Source organism: Ailuropoda melanoleuca, chromosome 11, assembly GCF_002007445.2.
Source record: "Ailuropoda melanoleuca isolate Jingjing chromosome 11, ASM200744v2, whole genome shotgun sequence".
Classification (NCBI taxonomy): domain Eukaryota; kingdom Metazoa; phylum Chordata; class Mammalia; order Carnivora; family Ursidae; genus Ailuropoda; species Ailuropoda melanoleuca.
In genome coordinates this window covers 41,246,800-41,258,705 of record NC_048228.1, presented here as the reverse complement: position 1 = coordinate 41,258,705, position 11,906 = coordinate 41,246,800, and the positions used below count along the sequence as shown (strand labels likewise).

Here is an 11,906-nt window from a genome sequence, read left to right as displayed (position 1 = left end):
GGTTCTTGTGCCCCACATCAGCCCGGGGCAGGGTCACCCACGCTGCCGGGGCGGTCACTGCAGTATTCCATCCTCAGCTGCGGCTCCCGCTCGATCCTCCCACGGGTTTCCCGAGGAGGGCTGCGATGTTCCTAGCCATTTGGGTGGCGCCAGCTAGAGGGCGTGGGCCCGGCGGATCGGCGTAGCGCCGGGCTGCAGAGTGGGGGCGGGCCGGGCCGGGCCGGGGGCGGGGCCTCCCGAGGAGGGCGTGGCCTTGCCTCCCGGGCGTTCCGGCGCTGCCGGCGCGCGGAGCTTGCGAGCCAGCGAGCGGACTAGCGCGCGGCCCCTGCGCACTCGGTCGCCGGCTGCGCGCGTCGCGGGCGCAGCTGCAATTTCGCCTCCGCGGCTCGTGAGCCGAAACCCCTGCGAGCCGCCTCTGAATCCCGGGAGGACGCGTTCGCCTTTCCTCTCCGCACCCGCGCCCTTTCCCCACCGCAACAGGTCAGGGGAGGGCGGAGGTGGCGAGGGCGCACGACTGGGGACTGGAGGAACAAGGGTCAGGAAGGTAAGCGGAGCCTTGTGCGCCCCCAGGCTGGGGGTCAGCCTCGCCGGGAACGCCGCAGCCGCTGACTTCTGGGAAGCCCAGGCTCTCCCCGCCTAGCTGCCTGCTTCCGAGCACGCTGACTCAAGTAGCTGGCGTTCCCACTTTTCCGGTGGGAACCTTCGGGGGGAACGGGCGAAGGAGACGCGGACCTCGCATCACCCTTATTTGCAAATGCGGGGCAGGTAGCGTCTGGAAGAACTAGAGGTAGAGCGGTGAGAAACACAGGAAGAGACCCATTTTCCTTCCCTACTCCCCCAAATCAGACGTCTACTGGTGCGCCCCGTGTCTTGCGGAAGGATGTTCGGTTTTGGAACCTAGTCTCGGGGTTGCGTAATAGAAGTGTCCCAGAAGTTTCTCCGGAGTAAAAGCAGAGCTTTTCTCGCTTCCATCCCGAGTTCCCCCTCCCCGCGTCATTGTCACCTCTCCCTCTTGCGTCTAGTTGAGAGAATTAGTGGCTCCAATCCGATCTAATTACGATTGAGAGGGAGGCGCGTGTCGGTGGTCCGCAGCCTCGAGAGAGGGAGGGGGAAAGTTGAAGGCACCTTCTGAGACTTGCCCCTGGGGCGCAGGGAGACGGCATCTGCAGAAAGTGGAACTGGTTAATTTCTCTTGATAATTTTTTACGCCGGTGTCTGATCCTCCTGTGACTGCTGCTTTCGACCCTCCGACGTTGCGAGCGCCAGGGTCGTCGAATTAAAAGGAAGAGGAATTGGAGAGTTTTGTGAATCGTACCTACCTTAATGTAATGGTAGCTACAATAATGAATCTGCGAGAGACCTCGAGGGTCCTGATACTTTCTTACTAGGTCGATCTTCCAGGAGTTTCTGCACTCACACCCCAATATTGTTATGCAAATTGTCCCAGGAAGACCTTTGGTTTTGGAGGTGGAGATGTGTCCGTTTCTTCCGGGAGCCTGTCTCTGTTGCGGGTGGGGGGGGAGGTCGGGGGACGCTTGCAGACAATGTTTTGCTTTTTTTTTTTTTTAAGTGTGGGACGGGGCAGTTTTAACCCTGTTGGTGCACTTTGAGGGCGGGGGGGGGGCGAGGAGATGATTTACCATCGAGGAACCAGACAAATTTAAAACCTTAAAGGGGAAACCGTGATTAAGGCGTAGACCCAGTGTTCCCTGGGACAGTTGCAAAGTGGGAAAAAAGCGCAGAAATTGAGACACAGAAACGTCAGGCGAGGGAGTGGCCTGAGAAGTGTGGGGATTTTGCTTGTGCAAGATTATTTCAGAGCAAGGTCATGCAGAGTTCGTAGAAGGTAGGCAGAGATGGGATACCTCTCCCGGAGCTACGTGTGTCAGACTCCGGGTGGAGATAGAAGGCACGTAAAAGAGAAAGACCTTTGGACTATGAGTCTAGTTCTGCTCAGAGGCTTGAGAATACCTAGGCATGGCCCTGTTTCAATGTTTACTTCCTCTGTCTAATGTATTTCCTTAGCTTGTCTTTCATCTTCAGTGGAAAGGATTCCTTGAGTGGATATTCAGGAAATAAATTCACAGGAGAGTTGAAAATTCTGGATGATTCCCCTGCTTTAATTTAAAGGTGTTGTCTCTTGCCAGTGTCAGAAAATACTGTGTTTGAAGATAAATGTGCAGAAAAGGAATGTAGAGTACTAAAGAATAATAATGACCCAAGAGAATGAAGGGAGACTGGGAGAGAAAGCAAGAGAACTTGTGTAAAACTAGAAAAACTAATTTGAATTTAGCTAATTTAGGAGAGGGGGAACCACAGGAAGGAGTTCGGATGTTTAAGACAAAGAGGTACTGAAGAGTAGGACACAAGGCTTTGAAAAAAATGAGTTCAGATGTGCCTAGAGGCTCAGTCCATTAAGTGTCCAGCTCTTGATCTCAGCTCAGGTCTTGACCTCAGGGTCACAAAATCAAGCCCCTCCTTGGGCTCCACGCTGGGTGTGGAGCCTACTTAAATAAAAATAAAAGATGAATTTAGATATTGGGGGATTCCCTCCCCTTTCTTTTTTCTTTTTTTTTTTAAAGATTTTATTTTATTTATGTGACAGAGACAGCCAGCAAGAGAGGGAACACAAGTAGTGAGAGTGGGAGAGGAAGAAGCAGGCTCCCAGCGGAGGAGCCTGATGTGGGGCTCGATCCCAGAACGCCAGGATCACGCCCTGAGCCGATGGCCGACGCTTAACGACTGTGCCACCCAGGCGCCCCTCCCCTTTCTTTTTCTAAATATAACTTAGAGGGATAATGAGACTGAGGGTATAGGACTTGCATGCTTTCCTACCTGCGGAAAGAAAATGAACTGTTACTTATCAGAGTTAACATATTTTATACGTTCACTGTAGCAATCAGTTTCTGTATTGGCTTTGGCATTTGTGATTTGCTTAACTCTTCAACTTTGTAAAAATACAATCTTGAAGAATCACAGTGAGTTAAATTAGAATACAAAGGTCATCCAGGGACTGAGAATTTATGGCCAGAAAAGCCAGGGATTTTAAACATTGCTTTCTCCTGCAAAATGCAGAGTATGCATGCATTTTTTTGCCACCAGAAGTCACTGTTTCACTGTGGGGTTATAAGACTTACTACTTTGAGGTAGTGGTTAGACTACATCAACACTGGTTGTCTCTTCTGTTTCCTATCTGGTTTGACTGAATTTTGAAGGAGTGGGTTGAACTAAAAGTTACTGTTTTATTAACTAAGATTCTCAGTTGGATTTTGGATTAAACTTGGAAGAGTACTGTTCATTTACCATACATATGAGTTGCGTGTCAGAAAACATCTACAAGTTGCTGTAGCCATGTAATTGTTCAGTTAAAGTTATATTGCCTTGAGTTGAAAAGATGTGTTAGAAAAGGCAGACTTGTTTTCAAAATTGTTTTCCCATCTTTGCAATTTTTTTTTTGAAAGATTTATGTATTTATTTGAGAGAGCGAGCACTCGAGCAAGCAGGACTGGGGGTGGGGGGCAGGGCAGAGAGACAGGGAGAGAGAATCTTCAAGCAGGTTCCGAGCTCAGCGCAGAGCCCAACATGGTGCTTGATCCCACAACCCGGAGATCACAACCTGATCACAAGCCAAGAGTAAGTCCCTTAACTGACTGCACCACCCCGCAACCCTCAATATTTTTTAAGAAGCAAGTGAAAGGAGTTTCATGTTCAACTGTAATTTGTGCTTTCATCAAATGAATTTGCATAATTATTTGTGAAGTTAATTGGTTGTTCAAAATATAAGTCTTAAGATGGACTTATGCTTTCACTTTTTAAAGGTAGAGCTAATTTATGTATAAATATTTGAATCACGTAAGACAGGGAACAGTATACCCTGCAGGTGTCCCTGAAGGTAATTCATTTGCTAACTTAGATATGTCTGTTGAAGCTAAAAGCTTGAAGTTCCCCTATTTCAAGAACTCTGGATTATTAACTAATTTTTCAGGAGATTGAGAAAGTATGTTGGAGAGAGTTCAAATTACGGAACTGCATTAACATAAATATACAAAGTTTTGTAAATTATATTTTCCTCATTATATTATAAATTCTGTTCCCAAACGATTTTTAATTCACTGTAGTTTTTTAGCTGTCTCTCTTTTTTATACACAGTAGTAGTTTATTTAATATTTGCTGACTTGAATCTCAGATTTTATTAAAATAGATTTCATAAACCCTGTAATCCATTTATTAAAATTCTGCCACAATGCAGAAGTAGATGTGAAATATGTAGTTCTTTGTAGGTACACATCCTTTATTCCTGAGTGTTTATATATGCACAACAAATTATTGTAGACTTGAAACCCTGAGGTTCTAAGGCCATCAGGGTTGCTAATAGGAGTTTCCGTCTTATGCCTTAGGATAGAGCTCCTTCAGTAGTGTTCTCCAGGGGAAGAAAATCAGCTGATTTTCTTAAATTAGCTGGCCCATTTTAAACATGACTAAGGATTTCTTGTTAGAGTGACTTTTTCCTATTAAAAGGCTGAAATTATTGTGACAAGTGGAGTCCAGAGGAGTCAATTACATCATTAATAAGATGCCTCATATTCATTCCTAATACCTCATATGTACTGAGCATCTTCTCTGTGCTAGCCAGTACTCTAAGCTTTGGAGAAACTGTAACACCATGATCAAGAAAGAGAAAGAGCTCACGCAGGTGGACTTAACATTCACGTAGCATAAAAGCTGTTTACCAACAGCTTTCAAATAATGTATCATTTAAGCCTAATTGCAGCTCTAAAGTTGGAGTTCATTTTCCATTTTAAAATCAGGAAATTGAGTTGAAGAAGTTAAGTGACTTGCTTCTGTGACTCAAAGCCTGGTGCCCTTTCCACTATGGTACACTGAGTTGGCTTTGTTGATATGTGGTTTCCTGTTTTTCAAGAATTACAGCTTGACTCTAAAATATAAATAGTGTTTCTGCCTTGGCTAAGTAATTCTTTCTGATCATTATGGGAATAAAAAAGCAGGTATTTTCATTTAGCATTCTGGACATGTATTTGTGACTCCAAAGGAAAATATTATGCAGGCCTATTAAAAAGACATGTGATGTTTATTTATACCATATAAAGATCCTTACCTTCCTAAAAAATTATATGCAAGGGCTTATGAACCATCTCGCTTAGTGTTTGAAAGCTGCTGGTCAAGTTTTGAAAGGTCAGTCACGTCCCTGGTGAATCAGGATATACCCATACCATTTCCTTCAATCTCATAGATTCAGTGACTGGAGGCAGTGCAGCAGTGTTTTTCAAACTTACATTGTCAGAATCTTCTGGAAGACTTGTTAAAACACATTTCCCATACCACCCCCCACCCCCTGCCCCAGCCCAGAGTTTTAACTCAATAGGTCTGGCATAATGCCCAAGAATTCGCATTTGTAACATGTTCACAGGTGATATTGATGATGTTAGTTCTGGAACTACACTTTGAGAACTGCCATATAGCAGAGAATTTAAAAATTTAAGAGCATGGTTACTGAACCAGACAGCTTGGGCTTAAATCTTGCATATGCCACCTACTAGCTGTCATGCCTTAGGCAAATTACTTAATTTTTTGTCAAAAACTGTGAAGGCTCTGAGATTTTACCCTACTTTCAAGGTAACAAGTTAACCTGCCACAGTTTCATGGGCTCTTGGGAGTGACTTTATTGCTTATAATAATAGCTGTAGCCAGAGTGTCAACATTTTCTCACACTGGTTCCCTAAGCCCCAGTTTCCAAAGTGAGATGTGGAGGGAGTCAGATGACACCTGGAAACAAAATGGGTTGCATTACAGGAGGGAATCCTGAGTTTAGGGAATCCTAATCTTTTATAATGGGCAGTAAGCGTGCCTGCCCTTTGCTCCAGAGGAGGAGACATTATTTTGTTTATACTGAGCAGTAAACATGCTGCCTTGTGCTGTAGGAGACACTATCTCTATTTTCCAAGGCTGTTCTCTATACAAACATCCTTGAAGATTGTCTAGAACAAAGACAATTGGTGCCTCTGCTTGTACAATATGCAGAAATGCCATGGGCCCCTGGAGAATTGGTTTCTAACACTTTTCCATTCCCTTACAAGATGGGGTTAATAAAACTCTTATTCCTAATAAGGTCTCTCTTACTGGGTATTTGAGTAGATTAAAGGTGCTAAAATTTGGCAAGTACTTGGGGCAGAGCATAATACGTGCTACATAAATATTTCCTGTTATTACTCCTGAAGGAAAAAAATGTGTGTGTGTGTGTGTGTCTTAATGGTAAGTATTACCTTATAAGATGAAATAATTGCTTTACCGAGTATCCCTCACTTCGAGTTTGTTGCGAGGAACTTCTTTAATGGGTCTACATTTTAAAATGGGTTAATCCATTGTTTTACCAGCCCGTGGGGAGTGAAGCAGAAACATTTACTGTCAATATTCATGTGCGTTCTCATGTTTCTCTGCCTCATTATGATTATTACATAGAATCATGTGACTAATTCTGGGGTGCCTGGCTCGCTCAGTGCAAGGAGCATGAGACTCTTGAAGAGTATGCAACTCTTGATCTCGGAGTCGTGAATTTGAGCCCCATGTTGGGTGTAGGGATTACTGAAAACAAAACAAAAATAAAGAAACATTAGAAAAAATAGTCATGTGACTAATTCTGTCCAGTGGGGTGTCTGTGGGAGTAACATGTGTTTCTGAGCTGAAGCATTTAAGTGGTTCTCATGAGACCCTCTCTCTTTTTCTATGGCACACCCTGAAGCCACATTTTGAAATAGTGGAGATTCCAACAGTTTGGGTTTCTCAATGTGGAGAAAAGCTCTTTGCCCTCTTTCTTACCCCAGCACACCAATGTGCAATGGACATGAAGAGTGAGTATGAAATAAACCTTTGTTCTGTTAAGACACTGAGATTTTGAGGTTAATTTGCCACTATAGGACACCCTGGACGATCCTATCTTCCAGTGCCTATATATAAATATAATACCTACCTGTGAGAAACTTGATGATTATTTTAAAAGCTAGGGTCTGGGTGTGTGTGTGTGTGTGTGTGTGTGTGTATGTATACATATCCATATATATGGAGCTAGACTTAGCAGCTTGCATTCTGTGGAGAGGATATGAGCAGTTAACATTTGTTTATTTTTATTATTTTGCATAAAGTAATTTCAGATGGTAAGTACTATGAAAAATAAGTTGGCCAGCACTGTTACTTTCCTTCCCAATACCCATTCCCATTTTTTTTTTTTTTTTTTTTTTTTTTAAAGGATAATTGTGTGTGGGACAACATTGTGCCTAGTTTTAGGTGATAGATCATGCTTATTCTTGGCCAGTGCTAACAATTTGTAACCTGACTTACCTGCGTCCCCTGCAGCTTTAGGAGGCCATCTGACCTAGCTCTGGTTTTTTGAGATGCAAGGTCTTAGGGAAGGATTTTCCTTTCCTGACAAAAGGAGAAAGATGTGGCTGGCCTAGCCACACCTTTCTCTTCTCATCTTCTTCCAGCCTTAAAGGTAGGTAAGATAGTCTGGTTATGGCAGCAGCCTTTTTGTACCATGAGGTGACAAGCATAAAGACAAGACGCTAAATATGGCAGAGCAGAAAGAGCCAGAGTTCTTGGTGGCCTCATTGAACAGCTAACACTATACCAGTAGCCCTCTTCTGGACTTGCTATGGAAGTATAAGCTTCCATTAATGAAGCAGTTGTTACTTGCAGCTAGACACATTCCTAAGCCATGTAGGTTATAATGGAGTTGAGAGTGGTTGGCTGGAGGATAAGGTTGAAGGCACAACAGTACTACATTAGCTACTGTAACCGGGAAGGCGTCTTTGAGATTGTATCATTGAGCAGAGACCCAGATGATGAGAGGGAGCCAACAAGTGGGAAATGGATACTTGTGGTTGGGGTAGCCCTGGAGTCCTCTTGAACAAGGATTTTGAAGTGAAGAGACAGTTGGGGAAATCCATTATGGCTTTCTAAGCTATGGGTGCCACGTGTTATTGCAGAGCTAAAGGAACTGTGAGTGATCTGATCAGTTTAGGGCCTTGGGAGATGATGATCTGCTTGGGGCAGAGTTCGGGAGAATGCCACGAAACAGTGTATGATCCATGACTCAACTCTGACACATTGCCTGTTACCAGGAGTCTGTTAACTCCTGGAGGAATGTGTGGGGAAGGGGAAGGGAACTAGACTTGACAGGGATTACTGACCAGTCCACAGTCCCTCTGGAATCCGAACGGAGTTCTTTTCCTCATATTCTCCTTTGGGAACTGGGTCATGGTCACGGGGCTTTGAGACCAGCTTATTTCCGTTGTCGTTGAAAAGCAATATATGGATTCTCCCAGGCATGTGTTTTGATTGGCAGCAAAATAACCAGAACAACAACTACTACCATTTCACTGCGTGCTTAACATGAGCCAGGCATTGTGCTAAAAATATTACACGCGTTTTATTGAACCCTATGACATCCCATGAAGCCCCATATTACTGATGAGAAAGCTGAGACCTTAGGAAAAAAATAGTAATTTTTTTGAGATTTTATAGCTAGTCGGTTGCAAAGCAGGCCTTTCAACCAGCTTGTCATAAGCACTTCTGAGAGTAGGTTCCCTAGAATGTGCTAGGTTTGGAAGCCCTCAAAAAATGAAGGAAAAACATTTTTTTTTACTTGAATTATTTGCTATTTTGGTGAGAAAAGCAATGTGATATACATGACTTTTTTTTTTTTTTTTAAGATTTTATCTATTTATTTGAGATAGCACATGCAGTAGTGAGGCGGGAGTGGCAGAGGCAGAGGGAGAAGCAGCCTCTCCACTGAGCATGGAGCGGGACCTAGGGCTTGATCCTAGGACCCTGGAATCATCACCTGAGCTGAAGGCAGACGCTTATCCGACTGAGCCACCCAGGCACCCCGACATTTTTATTTCTGAATACATTTGTTGCAAGAGGCTGGAAGGACTATAGAAGACCTGGCAGGGTACATTCCTAAATGAAACTTTCTTGCTTCACTTATATAAAATGTAACATAGATGTTGCTGACTTACGAGCTGCTCTGTATTCCGCCCCCCCCAGCCCAGCTCCACAAGAGAGGCTACATATTGAGTGCCTGTGAAGTGTCAGTGTGCTGGGCATTTTAGCTAGATAGAATTCACTCTTTTCAGCAATACTGTAAACTTTGCTAGTTTCCATTTTACAGATGGGAACACTGAGGGTGGTAGGATTTAATTTGCCCGAAGTGATCACCTGTTTCCCTTGAACCTGTCCTCTGCTCTGCTCTACAGCCAAGTTGGTACTTTCTCTCTCTTTTTTTAATAGGAGGATTTTAAACTGCCTACTCCCCCCCATCACATTTTGTCTTTATAATCTATGGAAATAATATAAAAAATGTGTGAAAACTTCAGGAAGACCTTCTGATTTCAATATTTATAGGCCCGTCTATTTTCCTTGAGCCCCGGTAGAGAAAAATATGTTGACAGAGATAATAAAGGATTCATAGCATACATAATAGAAGTGGCCCTTTCCAGAGAAGTCACCGTTTACAGTTTGATACGTGTGTGTACACACGTGTGTGCATGCATGCACATGTGTGTGTATGGTGCATAAACAAAAAGCATTTTTTAAGCAAATTGGCTCACATTGTACATGTTACACATCTTGTTTAGGTAAATGTATTCTTTTAGATCTGTTGCGTCTCATGATGTATCATAATTGATTTAACCATTTGTATGGGCGTATATTAAGTTGTTACCAGTTTTCTTAATGTCATAAACAATATTTTATTGCACATAATTCCTTGTACACATGTGACTATATTTTTATTTTGTTTTGGGTTTTTTGGTCTATTTTTTAAAATTTAAATTTAAATAATTAACATATAATGTATTATTGGTTTCAGAGGTACAGGTCTGTGGTTCATCAGTCTTATATATAATACCTAGTGCTCGTTATATCACATGCTCTCCTTAATGTTCATCACCCAGTTCTTCCACCCCGCCTCCCCTCCAGCAACCCTCAGTTTGTTTCCTAAGATTAAGAGTGTCTTACGGTTTTTGTCTCCATCTCTAGTTTTGTCTTGTTTTATTTTTTTCCTCTCTTCCCCTATGATCCTCTGCCTTGTTTCTCAAATTCTGCATATCAGTGAGATCATATAATTGTCTTTCTCTGCTTGACTTATTTCACTTAGCATAATACTCTCTAGTTCCGTCCATGTCGTTGCAAATGGCAAGATTTCATTTTTTTTTTGTGATAGCTGCGTAATATTCCATTATATGTACACACACCACATCTTCTATCCATTCATCTATCGATGGACATCTGGGCTCTTTCCATAGTTTGGCTATTGTGGACATTGCTGCCATGAACATTGGGGTGCAGGTGCCCCTTTGGATCACTACATTTGTATCTTTGGGATAAATACCCAGTACTGCAGTTGCTGAGTCATAGGGTAGCTCTATTTTCAACTTTTTGAGGAGCCTCCAGACTGTTTTCCAGAGTGGCTGCACCAGCTTGCATTCCCATCAGCAGTGTAAGAGGGTTGCCCTTTCTCCTCATTCTCACCAGCATCTGTTGTTTCCTGACTTGTTAATTTTAGCCATTCTGACTGGTGTGAGCTGGTAGCTCATTGTGGTTTTGATTTGTATTTCCCTGATGCTCAGTGATGCTGAACATTTTTTTTTTAAGATTTTATTTATTTATTCGACAGAGATAGAGACAGCCAGTGAGAGAGGGAACACAAGCAGGGAGTGGGAGAGGAAGAAGCAGGCTCATAGCGGAGGAGCCTGATGTGGGGCCTCGATCCCATAACGCCGGGATCACGCCCTGAGCCGAAGGCAGGCGCTTAACCGCTGTGCCACCCAGGCGCCCCGCTGAACATTTTTTTATGTGTCTGTGGGCCATTTGGATGTCTTCTTTGGAGAAATATCTGTTCATGTCTTCTGCCCATTTCTTGATTGTTCTTTGGGTGTTGAGTTGGTAAGTTCTTTATAGATCTTGGATACTAGCCCTTTATCTGATAAGACATTTGCAAATATCTTCTCCCGTTCTGTTGGTTGCCTTTTGGTTTTGTTGACTGTTTCCTTTGCTGTGCAAAAGCTTTCTTTTGAAGTCCTAGTAGTTCATTTTTGCTTTTGTTTCCCTTGCCCTTGACGATGTGTCTAGTAAGAAGTTGCTGTGGCTGAGGTTGAAGAGATTGCTGCCTGTGTTCTCTAAGATTTTGATGGATTCCTGTCTGACATTTAGGTCTTTCATCCATTTTAAGTCTTATTTTTGTGTATGGTGTAAGGAAATGGTCCAGTTTTGTGACTAGATTTTTAAGAAAGATTCTTTGAAAGAGACATTAACTGAAGCATATACTAATTTCCTTTCTTAGCAGTGGTGTAGGTTAATAACTTCCTGACTACAGTAGGCCTCCATTCCAATCTAACCTAACCTTGTGAGTTGCATGGCTACTCCATAAGCTGTGTAAATCATACATCAGCACCTAAACAGTCTTTCACGGGCTGAATTTGGTTTTTCTAGTGAGACATAATTGAGATAACAGACAGTAATCTGGCAATGCAGACTCCTTGCACCTGCCTCTGTGGAAAGCCTCCTGACAAATTAAAGAATAAAATATTTGAGTTGAATAGACAAGTTCCTGGCTGTGCCCTGGGGCCAGATCCCTCAGAGAATGTGTCTCTTTCACTTTGTATTGTATCCAGGTGCCCAAGAACCCAGTGGTGAGACCCACAGATTTGTCCGATCTCTTCAGTCTTGGACTTGTCAATCCCTAGGACAGTTAAAAAGAACAGACTTTTAAAGATTTATTTATTTATTTATTTGAGAGAGAGGGCGAGAGAGCAAGAGCGCACGTGTGTGCGTGAACACGAGCACATGAGAGGGGTGGGGCAGAGGGGGAGAGAATCCTCAAGCGGACT

General features: G+C 43.2%; 1 protein-coding gene across 2 annotated transcripts in view; it reads left to right on the top strand.

The window, feature by feature from the left end:
- Positions 1–279: 279 nt before the first annotated feature.
- The window catches only part of AFF1 (AF4/FMR2 family member 1), a 193,346-nt gene continuing 181,719 nt past the window's right edge, over positions 280–11,906 (top strand). For both annotated transcript variants that reach the window (XM_011232369.3, XM_011232362.3), the window contains exon 1: positions 280–544. The gene's annotated coding sequence lies outside the window, so the exon portion shown is untranslated. The remainder of the gene's footprint in view (positions 545–11,906) is intronic.